The sequence below is a fragment of the Clarias gariepinus genome, chromosome 5 (assembly GCF_024256425.1).
Source record: "Clarias gariepinus isolate MV-2021 ecotype Netherlands chromosome 5, CGAR_prim_01v2, whole genome shotgun sequence".
Lineage (NCBI taxonomy): Eukaryota > Metazoa > Chordata > Actinopteri > Siluriformes > Clariidae > Clarias > Clarias gariepinus.
In genome coordinates, this window is record NC_071104.1 from 8,351,212 (window position 1) to 8,366,381 (window position 15,170).

At 38.8% G+C, this 15,170-nt stretch overlaps 1 protein-coding gene across 2 annotated transcripts in view; it reads right to left on the reverse strand.

Annotated features, from left to right (window-relative positions):
* Positions 1–15,170, reverse strand: part of cntnap5a (contactin associated protein family member 5a) — a 125,988-nt gene that overhangs the window by 105,358 nt on the left and 5,460 nt on the right. The gene's annotated exons all lie outside the window — the stretch shown is intronic.

Sequence of the window (15,170 nt, forward strand, 5' to 3'; positions counted from 1 at the left end):
ATCTGAAGCGACATTACTTTCCATCTCAATATACATCTGAGTAGTAAAGGTCAAGGGCACAAAAGTTGTGGTGGTGCTGGGGTTTAAACCTGAGACCTTCTGATTCATAGTCCAACACCTTAACCACTGAGCTTTATATAAACCCCTTAGTTTATATAAATAATAAAAAATAATAAGTCTGATTTAAATAGATTGAGTAAGTTCAGAATGCAGAATTTTCAGACTAGACGATGTGTGTTTTAAGTTGTATTTCCACTGTAATTGTGATTAGAAAACTGCAAATATATAGGAATACTCCTTTTCTGAATGGAAAACTAGAATGCTAATACATTTTATCCAGCCACTTTACAGCACTAATTGAGAGAGGCCAGTCTGACCTTAGGTTAATGAAGAAAAAAAAAATACTGACCCCTGTAGCCTGTTGGTGTTTGTCGATTCTGTTGTGCTATTCTGCTGATTGCTGACTTTAAGCATGAGGACCAAAAAAAAAAGTCAGCCATTTTGTTTGGAGGTCAAAAAGTCCCAGCGTTACGGTCGGCCACCACTTTACGACATGCCAGCTGCCACGAGTGCCTGCATTTAATGTGCTGACAAAAGTGAAATATAATTAATGCGACCGCCGGCTGCGCGGGCTGAGTCACCGCTGCAGTCGCTGAGCTCATTTCACTGTAGGAGTCAATGAGGCTGAAGACGAATGATTTCTCATTGATGTGACAATGGGCAGGGAGGCTTAGCGCAATATTGCAAACGTTTGTAAAAAGGCATGAAAAACCCGAAGGTCCCAGAGGGCATTTTTATTTTAATTTAAAGTGTTTGTAAAGGAGGGCTTGAGTTGACTGTTCAGTTTCATTTAAATCTATATGTGTGGAGAGGTCAAACAAACGCATTGACTCGGGCTGTTGTTGTTATTAATTAAAATCCTTATTTTTTAAACACACCTACATAGCAGCATTTAGCTTAAATGCACTCGAAAGTTTGAATGAAAAAAGGACATTATGTATAAAGAATGTAATCAAGTCAAAACATTATATAAAATGAAAAGGGTTTTCTCCAGGTACTCCGGTTTCCTCCCACAGTCCAAAAACTGTGCAGATTAGTCTTCCCAAATTCCCAATAGTGTGTGTGTGTGTACTCCACCTTGTGCCCAAAGTGTCCTGGGATCGGCTCCAGGCTTCAGTATAAGCGGTAATGAATGTGTTTGCTGTTAAAATGTAAATAAATTAGTTTCTCATTTCTACTCATTTCTGCTTCAAACCTCAAACTTAGAAGCCTTTTATCACTTCTTCTATTTTCAGCTCTTTTGTAATGAAACGGAGCCTGATGGTTTAAATGTTGCTTGGATTTGTCTTATGTACAGTAAGCATGTGGAAACTAATTACTACAGGATAATGATTGCATATAAATAAATACATTTCCACCAGCTTCCAAATACAGCTTTGTAAATCAGATGATTTATAATGGTAGAGACAAGTAAACATTTGGTCATTACCTGCGGTAAACAGTAAGAATGGCTTCATTTAATGAGAATATGTATCTTGATGTAATAATGGCAATAACTTTCACACTTCTTCTCCTAGGTCATTACAGAACAATTTCCATTTTAAGTGCATTTCGCTTTTCGAAATAAAAGTGAAACGCGGTGCAAACCCGACAATTTTTACTTAAGACAGTAAGAGTAATGTCATTATAAGAGTACAAAATGCAAAAAAGGAAAATAACAAGGTAGCAGCAATGAGTACTGTATTACCCCCCTGACATTACAGGTTATATTTTACACAAGAAATACAACCAACTCTCTCTCTCTCTCTCTCTGTAATACTTTTTTTTTTTCTAAACTAATTTCCTGAGTCTAGACCTGAGTGACTGAAGCAATCCCAGATCATAACACTGCCTCCAGAGGCTTATACAGTGAGCACTGCGTATGCATGATGTGTGCTTCGCTTCATGCACTTTCCTTCTTACCCTGACTCGCCTAGCGCTCTGGTACAGGATCAGATCACATGACTTCCATCGCTCCAAATCTCAATAACAAGTGGTTTTCTTATGGACACTTCACCAAGCATTTAAGTAATTTAATCTTTCCCTATTATTATTATTATTATTATTATTATTATAATTATTATTTTTTTTTATCCACAAAGTTGATGTGTCAGTTCTATCCTTCAATTTTTTAATGTTGTTCCAGACTGTAATTTAAGTCATTTTAATCTTTATTTCGCTCGACACACAAAAAACAAACAAACAAAAACACACTTGAATACAAGGGAGACACTTTACAGAAGACTTCAAGCACAGGACAATGATGAGACTCTTACAGTAGCTACAGTAAAACATTTGAAGGTGCAAACATTTTAAAAAAGGCCATCTTTCCACGTTTGGTCCATTTTGAAGGAGTTCCTGGGAGTCCAGCGATTTAGATATAAAGCATTCCGATCAAGATATAGATTTCTACCTTGATGGTATCTAAGCACTAGTGAAACGCATAAGATAAGATAAAATAAGCGCATTAGTGTAGCAGGGGGTTTATATAGAGAAATAAAAGAGGTTTTTACTCCGTTTAAGTCCAGGTTTGGCTTGAACGCCCCAAACAAATAAAAAGGTAATATGACAATGGTGATATATATATATATATATGAAATATATATATATATAAATATATATATATATATATATATAAATATATATATGAAATATATATATATATATATATATATTTCATGGCATGTGCTAGTATCGCTCAAAGAGCTGATGAGCTGCTCATTTAATCTCCAGCTATGAATGTTTGAGCATGTTTTTCAGATTCAGGAGACACCAGCTGTGCTTATCTCTGGGTGAATCGTGTCTCGCGAGGAGCTGGGAATTAATGAGAAGGACAGCCACTGAAGGGTACGAGGCCAGGAGTGTTCCAGTAGCGTTAAAAATGGAGGCAGGCGAACTTCGTTTTTCGAGATTCACATTAATCACTAGGACATGAAAGCAGACGACAGTCGAGGAGGCCAGCCTCTTACCGGACCTTTTGGTGATCTTTTCATGTTCTTTACAAGCTAAAGCGTCTGTCGGGATTCTCAGGAACCCATTCTGTGATTTCCAAGTAATTGAGTATGTTACTGTAAACAGAGCCACAAATGAAGAGACGCAAAGGCGACACCCAATTGCCTGGTTAATGTATGATGGCACCAGTGACCAATTTATATAGAAAGACGGCTACGGTATTGATCGTGTGAAGGGGAATTGCCTTGCTACAGAAGCCAAACAGTCTGTTACACTAATGAATATCTGTACATACATAACCGGAATTCTTCGAACCTGACACCATGATATGATGCAACTACAGATGACAAAGTTCCAGCCTGGTGCCGAGTGTTATAAGGGCACAATTTCAGCCCTTACGATGATATTTTCATTTTCAATGTTCGTATTTTTATTCCCATTGTCTACCAGAATGGCTTTTTCTCCTCTGGGAACCCCTTGGCCATTTATGTTTTTGGCCACATCATCTATCACCAATATATTTTTTGTGCACTTTTTTTTTTTTTACTCTGTCTGACAGTCCTTTGTTTTTATTCATCAAAATGGCATGAGCTCTTTAGACGGCGTAACAACACTCAAACAACACTCACCTCGAAATTGCCCAGTCTCTCCCCTGCTGAGCAGTTTCTTTCCCCATCTTCTTATTGTACTCTCGTTCCAACCTAAAGGAGTGACACGCTTTTTGGTTTGTTTGAAGCCGAAATAAGGAGGGCCATGAGCAGGCGGTGAATGGAGAGGTGCCCCCTAAAGTGTTAGTAGCGCTCATGAGCAAATTGCAGATTTTTCAAGTGCTCCTGAGCGAGGTCTGGAAAATGAAAAGGCGTAGCCTTGAGCCTTGAAACTGGGTGATAAAGATAAATTACAGTGCCACAAGGCTTTCTTATACGTCGTAACGGTATCTCACGGTTCCCAGAAGCCAATGAGAAGGGGACTTTGCAGTCAAATAGCAAGCTATCAATATAAAATCTTAATAAAGAGAGTGCACTGAAATATTAAGGACACTTTAAAGGGGAGGGACGGAGGATGCAAGGCAGTAAGTTGATTTCGCTCTTGGCTGTATTTTGCTTAGGACTGACGGAATGACGGACGTGCCATTAGCTATAAGGGTTTGTTTGCATGACGAGAAAAAAGAAAGGAAGAAAAAAAGCAAAGTGTTGGAAACCAGCGGATTAAAGTGGCTTTACGACGTAGATTTTAACAGGCCCTAGGTTCTCGCCACTATTTCTCAGAAACCTGAGGGCTGTTGCAGTGCTTTATTAGCTCAAGTGAAGGTTGATAGATGACCACTTGGGTGCCTGAGGGATTATAACATGCAACTGTAGACTTCAGGAGCGAAATCAAGACAGCCTGCAATCTGGTGGAATTTCATTTAGGACGGGGCAAAAAACAATACTATTTTTTTAAGGACCGATCTTTTGCTCTCAAAACATTCTTTTGTTGGGCAATGGACACTTGAATTTTTGAAATTCTGATTCTGATGAGACCATATTGATACCAGAGCGATGGGTAAGAAGGAAAGGATGGGGCATGAAGCGATCATGCATAGTGTTCACTGTACAAAATGAAGTCAGCTGATGACTCGAGCAGGTTATCACATCTAAAACATCGAGTTTTTCTCCCTGATGGCACGGCCAGATTGTGAAAGAGTGGTTCTGGGAGCATGATAAATTTTTTTCACACAGTGAAATCACAATTTGTAAATTTTCATAAATCTGACAGAATCTTCTTGTGACCTTTTTTTTTTTTTTTTTTAAAGTATTTTTTATTATAGGAAGTTAGTTAGTGCACTCATTAAGCAGTTAAAAAACAAAATGTAACGTATTTGAATGATATTCCTTCTGACTGAAACAGAGAATAAGTCAATAAAAGAACAGCGGGAAAACTTCAAACAGGCAAAAACTTCAAAAAGCAGAATGTCGTAGTGATTACTGTAAAGCCATAGTATTTATCACATGTTTGAAGCATACCATAGAGCATGTAATATTCCTCTCTTGTGTTTATTTTTTATTGTTATTTTCCTAGATTGGATCATGCATGTTATTTATCTTAATGAACCGTGCTTCGGAAAGCTGTACTAAATCTAATTATTGGCCTTTTGTTATTTCTGCGCATAAAAACGTCTGGAAAGACAGCGCCAGGCTCCATGATTAAGAAACACAATATGGCATATTGACTGAAGGATGCCTAAAATCATTAATTCCTGAAATTGCTAGTTTAAAATGCCTAATCTTGCTGTATCGCTTTCAAGCCTAGGTTGCCCTCTGGATTCCTCACAGCAAGAAGGATAACTATCCTATTAGCTTCTGGTAAACAGGACATCAAAGCGAGTAGGAAGTCTCGTATCTCATCAGCTCCCGCTGCCTATGCGCATGCTGCGAACCCCTATCCCGCCTTATGGAAATGTCACCAGGCAGGCTCACATTTAAGCCGAAATGAGAAAAGTGGAGTTATATCTCAGCTGATGTAGTGACTGTGACTCGCTCGAGTTTCACTGGATGCTTGGCCAAAGGGTGCGGACAAAGTGGCAATTTGTGTTGAATCACACACAGTCTTGGGAGGACGGCGGGATCGGTTCAGAACGCCTCGGAAAGAGCAATTTTGAAATAATGGATGGAAATGTCCTTTTAACCTTTCCGGGCTCTTTGAATTTCAGTATTTTTTTTATATTATTTTTTTTTTTTGTGAAAACGTGCTTTGGAAATATAATGTGTCCTATTTCCTTTTTTCCAATACGCACAATATTGGATAAGTGCATCTCTAGTTCTCAAAATATTTTCAAGCACTGGTGGATCGGTATTGAATAAGATTTTATAGATTTTTCTTTTTAAGCCACTGACATAATTTTTATTCTTGTACTGAACTCTCATCTCTCCTCTAGACTTCCTGCACCATGCAGTTTTTTGGTGCACCGGTGTTTCTATTGTGAGCAGCGTTACACATTAATTATGCAATAACCTTGTTTGTTTATGGCTTTCATCAAACAGTAAACGAATCAAAATTATAATCTGTCCACAGAATTGAGGGGGAAATCGGTTCATTCAGTATGTTGTGCGGTATTTTATGCCTATGTGTTGCATTTCGTTCTTGTATTGAGTGATTTTCTGCCTTGTTATGCAAAAATGCCTAGTCAGGATTTTAAAGCATTTTTTTTTTGTCCTGCATCAAGCAAAGAAAAAAACTAAAGAGATTTGAAAATACTGGCACTGGGTTCAGAAGTATCCACTGGAAGAAATGTCAACACCTACAGTATATACTTATAAAAAAAGGAGTAAAAATTACTCATTTACACAAACAATAAAAAAAATATTACATCTTGGTGAGACTTATCAAAAAAGGCTTGAAGTTGGCTATGATCATAAATATTGGACTTTGAGTAAGGAAAAAAAGGTCATGTGGTCTGATGAGTCCAGATTGAACCTGTTCCAGAGGGATGTGAACCCATCATGCATAGTGTCCACTGTACAAGCCTCTGGAGACAGTGTTATGATCTGGGGTTGCTTCAGTTGGTCAGGTCTAGACGCAGGTTATGTGGTATGATGAGTCAAGATTTACCCCAATCCAGAGGGACGGGCACATCAGGGTAAGACAAGAGGTGGATGGAAGTGATCATGCCCGATGCCCGCTGTGTGAGCCTGTTTGGACAGCGTTGTGCCCTCGGGTTGCTTTTGTTGGTCAGGCCTAGGTTCAGACTCTAACTACGTCTATTGAGAATTTACAGGATGTGCAGGAGAAGGCTTTACATTTGGGTCCAAACTCTTCCACCATCAATGTGAGATCATTAAAAGAATTTAATGAAATAATCAAAAAACAAAATTTATTTTGCATAAGCTAATCGAAACAATGCCACAGCCATAATCAAAGCAAGGGGGTGTCCAATTAGGGATAGTGTTTTTTTTTTGTTTTTGTTTGCCAGGCAGTTTATTATTATTATTATTATTATTATTTTATTTATTTATTTTTTTTAAAATTTATTATTATTATTATTATTATTATTATGGCATTTAAGGCTTTGAATGTACGTGGGTGCAGAAAAAATGGCAATAGCAGCGAAGTGTGCATTGGATTATCCCTGAATTAAATTGAAGCTCTTATTACTGCATGGAGGGAGAGGAATTCTGCAACAAAAGAGCCAAACGCGGTGCATTCAGAGTGCACCATTGAGAACGTCACTCTTCACGAGTACTTCAAAAACCCAAATGACACTTCAGCTCTGAAAATAAGAGCTTTTGATAGTTTACTGTTAAGGAAAAGCTAAAATACCATTGTGTACGCCTCGTGTCCTGTTCAGTACTTAGCATTGGACATTTATTTGACATCAATTACAAACAATGATGAACTGTTGTTTTTTTTTTTTTTTTAATTTTTAAAGGACTTTCTCATTTATGCAAAAAAAAAAAAAAAAAAAAAAAAAAGATTTAACCAAATAGACATTCTAGCTTTTCCAGCACAGCCCGTATTCCCAGCAATCACACTATTGTTTTTCTTAATCTCCCTGAAATATCTTTACTCAACACATTTTTGGCATGGCTTCTGCTTCCAGCACTTTTGACGTATTGACACCGTTCCAACTCCAGAATGTTTGCCCAGATCCCGTGTAGTGCTGGTCTAAAATAGCTGTAAAGCTCCCTGTCATCCTTTTGTTATTGTCATTTTCCATCCCTCGTTTTTATTTAGTTTTATCCCATTGAAATGAACGATCAACCATTCGACAATTGCACTGTTACTCGCTCTGCCAGCTCTACAGCCTCCCCTGTTGCTCTTGAGCAATCACACTTTATGTTTTCTTGCAGAAATGCATCCCTAAAGAGAAATGTACTGTGGATATCGTTAAGTAACCAAAGTAACATAGATAAGCTTTTTTTTTTTTTTTTTATAAAATCCTTGTTACATAACTCTCATTATGTTTTGGAATTTGGATCTCTGGTTGAATTTCCTCTGCTTTATTCTTGAGTTTTTCTAAATACTATGCACGTTTAAGTCAAAATGGGACTGAAATGAATTGATATTTACAGGAGACTTTAAGCCAGTGGCGGACTGGGACAATAATTCAGGCCGGGAATTTGACTCCACTCCCAGGCCACCTCTGCTGCTGCAGTCACCACCACCCTATTCATGTAATCTACTGGACTGATAAACTTGTAGGCTAACCCTATTATTGTAACAGGTAGACTACCAGATGCAATATAAATGAATAAAAAAATAGCCGTTAACAACTCACTAGGAATACACCATTTATACTACCAAACCAATGACAAATAGAAAATTGGCTTTTTAAAAGAGATAAGAGACACATTCACATGTTGAAATATTTACATTTGATGTATTTTCAGTGCTCAACTCTAGTATATCAAATGCATCAGAAACACAAACACAAACTTAACAAAACCTATGACAGCGTAAGTAACAGATAACAATGTTAACTCAATTATGGCATTATGTGGAACAGACCAGTAAGAGTAAACAGTAAGTAATTAGCACTACTAGTACACCAGTAGGCATTTGAATTGGGTGATACTTAAAAAAAAAAATCTTAATCCTTAGACTGTGGACAGGCAAAATAATCAAAAGAGATATCAAGGCTTTCACTGTCTCCTTAATCTTTCCCTGAATCCTTCTCTCTCTCACTCTGCACATGTAGTTGCTCTGCAATATGAAATAAGCATGTTCAATAATCTGTACTTATAATTGTGCAGCCATCAGTTGTATGTCCCCAAAATCACAGTCCTTCTACTGATCTTATAAATCATAAAAAAGCACATGTTGTTTAAAAAGTATAGCCTGCTGCCTGCATGTTTAGTTTTGCTTATCTTTAACTTTACCTGAAGGTCCCTGCTCGGACTCAAACGCTGAACTGTCCACCACCTCTAGCTCAACAGCAGGAGCATTTACAGCACTAGTGCTACTGCTGCTTCCTTCGTCACCTTTTCAGACGAAACGAGACTTGACACAGCACAGCAGCACTTACATATATTGTTGCTCGTTTGTTGGTTTAGTTTTATCGATTGTGATGATCTAAGTGATTTGGATGAAAGTGTTCGTCTGCCAAATTATTATAAATATAATGTAGATGTAATCTTGACCAACCTGTTCCCTTACGGGTGAACATGGCTGGGATTTTGCAGCAGCTTGCTGCGTCTGCGGCCAGGGCTTTTTTTTTTTACGCTGACTCTCTGCTCCTCCTTTGCGTTTACGCTCCATTTTTTTGAACGATTTAGTCAGATATACTCTGTCTCTGGATATAGCCAGATATTAGGCAGTGCGTCGCTGACGTTGGGTCATGTGATGTGGGAATGTAATTTTCCCTCCTGATCTTCTAATCTTCCCCTCCCTTTCCATTGCCTGATTCGTAGATTGAGAGATCCGTCAATTAATTCGTAGTTATACACCAGCCTATCACATGCCAGGCTGATCGTCTGCACAGCGGCAACCGGCAGGCCAGAACGACCGTCAGGCCACCGGGAAATGTCCCGGTGCTCCCGATGGCCAGTCCGCCCCTGCTTTAAGCACAGTACAGCGATGCGGGATGCAGTGATGCACAGTACTGCAGGAAAACATGCAAACGTTTTAAAGAAGACCATACTGTACGTCTATGAATGACCTGGCTTAGATGGTGGCGAGCCCACTGGAGTCGTTCCCATGAACACTTTAGCGAAACTAACACCGGATCCTTGAAAATCATAAGATAACTTGACACCAACGTTGGACGTTATGGCCACATCCAAGCCATTTCCACATGTTTAGGCTATTTAAAGGAGTTCCTGCGTTTCAGACGTGAAGCAGGCATTTGGATCATGTCTTCAGCGTACTGAGAGAACTTCCTATATTGATGTTTATCAAAGCACTAGTAAAACGCTGGGTTAAGTGCATTAGTGCAGCAGAGGGATATACAGAGAAATTAATTTTATTTAATTTTTTAAGATGTATGCATAGCAGTCTACATGTTTTTTTTTTTTTTTTACTTTTGCATGTAAATAAGTTGACCAATCACATGACCACATAATTGCACAGTTTGATAAGCGCTTAGCGTGTGTGCACTGTAACTCGTTCCTCTTGCTAGAATATAAAATACCGTCATACTCTCTGGATATCATCATACTCCATGCACTCCATCAAATCTGGGCTGTTAATCTAATTGATTAAATCGCTTGTTTGTCTAATGCAGCGAGGGTGTGAGAATAAACACCTAGCAAAAAACAGCTCGCATCACATATCCTTAGTTATTACGTGCAGGGCTGGTGACGCTTTCTCTTTTTCTTTGTTTAAGGCAACTGAACTGTTATTTAATGTGTGTCTCTGTAATTAATTTGGAAAATGAGACTACCTCATCCATGACGGATGCCTAGTCACACAAATTGGCAGCCAGAGGGTTAGGCTGGTTCATTATGAAGCGGCGAGATAATTTTCATGAATCCATCATCGGAAGCTATCTGATGACGACGTGGCAGTAAACAAAAGCTGCACGTTTATGCTGGGTTTGTCTGTGAAACCTCTCTAAGCGGAACACATCTTTGTGATTAAAACAGAAGAAGAAGAGACTCTCTCAAAGAGACACTGCGGGTTCTATCCGATTGTGATGGCGATAGAGGAGCGCGAGGTCTACAGAAGTCTGGATACATAACAATAGATTGTATTAGATCTTTGTCCATGACATTGGACTAGGTTATATTAGAATATCTACCTTTAGTTCTTTATTAAATCAAAATAGAGCTGTATTTTTTTGTAAGGATGTCACATTAGTTGTTAAAAAAATGTTTAAATACAGTACTTTATTACTTAGTAAGTTAAGTTAAGCCTTTTTTTGTCACATGTACTTCACAGTGAAATTCTTTTTTCGCATATTCCAGCATAACTGTGGTCAGAGTCCTTGAGCACAAGGGGTTGAAGGCCCTGCTCAAGGGCCCAACAATGGCAACCTGGTGGAGCTGGGGCTCGAACCACCAACCCTCCGATCAGTAACTCGGTGCCTTAGCCCTCTGAGCTGCCACTGCCCCCAGTAGGGTTGGTGAGGACGTTCTCTGATGATCATCATGCACAAGTTGCGAACGGTTTCATAATTTTCTGGAGTTGAGCTCTTTAAAGGCCCCCCTGATCTTTCATCATTTTCCAGTGATGTTCTTCTATTCAAAACACCTCGAACTAATCGTTGCAGGATCTGTGTAACCTTGGTAAATCATGTCAAGCGTCGAACTTCATGTTCTCTCTTTGTTCTAACTTGCTGTTCTAGCAGACATGGGAATGCATGTGCTCCCGATGTAGACAGGACGATGTCTTTTGGCACACTGACTCATGAAGGTCGGTGCTTCCTGTGACTGTGTGTGCAGCCTTGTGTTGCCATCTGTTGGCGGGTAACAAAACTAGTCACGAAACCTTTTGAGACCACCTGGTATGCATACCAATCAGCCATAAGATTTATACCACCAGCAGGTGAAGTGGGCCAGAGCCACCCTAGTAGCACAAGGGAACCCAAAAAATAGGTGAACCTGATCAGCCATGTCACAGAGTTAATTCTAGAACACTTTCAGTTCTCTTTATTACAATCAGATCACATTCTGCCTTAATACATCATGGTACTGCTGTGTAATAACACTAACACTGCTGTATGTTCATTCATCACTCTATATTACGCAGGTCTGATGTCAGTGTGTTCCTAATATGAAAAGCACAGCAGGTCACACATTATAAAAAAAAAATCCACCTACTATAGTACACAGCATTTCTGCCAGAGGGGAAAAAAAAATTCTTATCCATGCTGAAAGCTATTGCAACAAAAACTGCACAGAGGAGTGCAGCGACTGAAAGAGTATAAAGTAGCATCCAGGCTTGCTTCAGAATTCTGAAAAGGAGGAAAAGGAAAAAAAAAAAAAAGCTCGGAGGGGGTCCAGGGCGGGTGGGAAAAGTAAAGTTTGTCTCATGGCACTTCTTGAAAAATGCTTTAAATTTTTTTTTACTTTGTGTTGCTCGATGTTAGGCTTTGGAATGCAGATGGAACAAGAGTAAGTGAGCGAATTTTATGCCAAATGCGCGTTGTGATTTTCTAACTGGGTTCTTTTGTGAACTCAGTACTTTTAGTCCTGAAGTTTAGCAAATACATTGTTTCCCCAATGGAAAATCAGTCAGATTTGAGTATTAGTGTTAAACTTCTTTAATTAGAATTGATCTCAGTTTAGAATTTGAGATGGGGTCACCTGACTAAATACAGTCCTCACTCACTTACTCACTCACTCATCGTCTATACCGCTTTATCCTGTATACAGAGTCAAGGGGGGCCTGGAGCCCATCCCAGGAGACTTGGGGCATGACGCGAAGTACACTAGCTACCAGACTGGGCGCCAAGTCATTTGGGAGGAAACCCACCAAGCACATGGAAACTCCATGCGCACAGGCGGGGCGGGAATCAAACCTAGAAAGTGACGGTGCAACTCAACAGTGCTAACCAGTAAGCCACTGTGCCGCAAGCAAAATAGTCCTATGGCTGATTTTTATATACATCAGATTCTTATCAAACTTACTGTATATACTGCAGATTGCATGATCTGTGACCATACAAGCAAGACTGCATCAATAAGATTGTATTACGTACTGTATAAGCATAAAAATTTAATGCACACATTTTACGCATTTTTGCATATTTTACAGACAGAGCACAGCTTAATCGAGTTCTTTCAGATGGTCTGGATTACCTAAACAGAACCGATTTATTCATTCTGTTGTTGGACAATTCAGTTAATGGATCCCTTACAGGCCGCTAGAACAGAAGAGCCTTTCCCAAGGGCTTAACAGTGACAACTTGGCAGTGCCGAGGCTCGAACCCCCAACCTTCCGATCAGAAATCCATTAACCTTAAGTTTTGCTAGAGTATCTACCTCTATCACCTCTTCTTTTTTTGGATTTATCAGCGGCTGGTTCAATACCACCACCTACTACTTTAGACTGGAGAGTGGAGCAAATGATTAAGCGGGGGGAAGAAAGTTAAACAGTTAATTCATGGTAAATTAAATGCTTTTAGTAATTTTTTAATTCTTCAAAACCTATGAGAAATATAGCTGTTTGAAAGATTTAGGACAGTAAACTCTAGGGATTTAACAGCCATATTACATCACCCTGGTTTGAATAATTTTTTGCATTCTTTTAGATTATTCTCCCATTATCTGTTTCTGTGTTTTGTTTAAATTAGCCTTGACTAGAAAGGCCGATGCTGTTTGTCTTTGCCAGGAGTATCGACTAACACATATTTACTAGTTACCCGGACTGAGCAGTTATAAAGGATGGATAAAGGAACGATCGAGGTTGCCGTGTGAACCTTTTCTTAATGGGAAAAAAAAATCTATTTCATTCAAATTATCTATTCATTATGAAAAATGTATTTGTGGGATTTTTCAAGCATTGGCGTATAAAATCGAGTATTACTGTATCTCCACGATCAGTCTACCTACCCGTAATCCATTCAGAACCTTCCCAATTTCTTTCGAACCTTTCCCTTCCTTGTCATGAGTCTCCTTTGATCATGCTACTTTGGACTTAAAGTGCACTTTTGGGTTCCTCAGTAAGCGAATGTCATGTATTATTCAGATCTGCACCCAACCTTTTTTCTTTCTTTTCCCACTTTATTAATTCTTTTCAGCTTTACAGTTTTAGCTCTACACATCTGAAAAGAATGTAGGCACACTTTCCATAGTACAAAAAAAAAAAAGAAATGTGAAAATCAATCCGAAACGTCATGCTGTGATGCACATCACTACTAGCTCTATTATATGTTCTGTTCCAAGTCGGCTTGATAACCTTCCAGATCAGCCTCAAGGTTTTTCAGGTGACTCTATTGAATAAAACGTGTTCCAGTAGTCAAAAGGCGCTCTCATTGGACATTCATCCCTGTGTTTGTATGAAGAACTTGTAGGCCAGACATTCTTAAAGGATGACTGAGTTAATGTGTGTATTCTTCTGAATTTCTATAGTCACACAACCCGACCTGCATTGATCCCTAACTGAATGCATACGAACAAAAGTATGTAGTATGTACATCAGAATATTCGAAAATACAAGGTGCATTTAAGTCAAACCAGGACTTCTTATTGTGCAGAATAACAGAACACAGTTTTGAGAGTAAAAACTCCCTTTATTTCTCTATATAATCTCCGGCTACACTAATGCACTTATCCCAGTCTTTCACCAGTGCTTGGATACCATCAAGGTAGAAAGTTTTCTCAGTACCTCGGGGCCATGATCGGACTGCCTGCTTCACATCTAAAACGCCGGCCCCCCAGGAACTCCTTTATAATGGGCCAAACAAGTGGAAATGCCTTGGAGCAAGGTCAGGACTGTACAGGGGATGTAGCAATAACTTCCATCCGAGGTTCTGTAACGTGCATGATTGTGTGTAGAGTTCCCACAGACAGATGTGTCACTTCTGCAAGCTGGAGATCAATTATTTATCAATTTTCAAAGATCAGGCATTCTTTTCGCTGAACATTTTTGGGAACGACTGCAGTGAACTCCGAGCCACCTCGGTTGAGATCGTCAGTCATGGACATATGGCTTTCTTTAAAACGTTTGCGCCATTCAAATGTTACCCTCGTCACCGTACTGCGCTTCTGTAAATGTTAATCTGTTTAACACCTTCAATCACAAGAAATCCAAGTTTGAAGTGTATAAAAGATTTATTTTATATGCATTTTAAAACACTTTTAGTGCAAGTATGCTGGAATATTATAGCTAACATTTTCATTGCTTATTAAGTAAACAGAAAATCATTTGTGCACGGGTATGGATTGCCAGAAGGTTTTTTCATGGCTATATTTAGCTAGCTAATCCAACAGAACCTGGCAAGCATTTATATAAATTTTATATATATATATATATATATATATATATATATATATATATATATATATATATATATATACTGTAAAGCACAGTGCAAACGTCTTAGAATTAACTACATAAAATGTCTATACAGCAAATAAATTATTTAAAAAATTCTAAAACATCCCCAAGCATGCATGTCTAACCCCCTCCTGCTGCTTCAAACTCAGCCGTATCAGCAGGGGAGCCGATTTTTAAAAGCCTCCTAGTTTTGACCTTATAATGCTGAAATGAACAATCTCTATCACACTAATGTTCAGGTCAAAAGTCCAATGACCCCT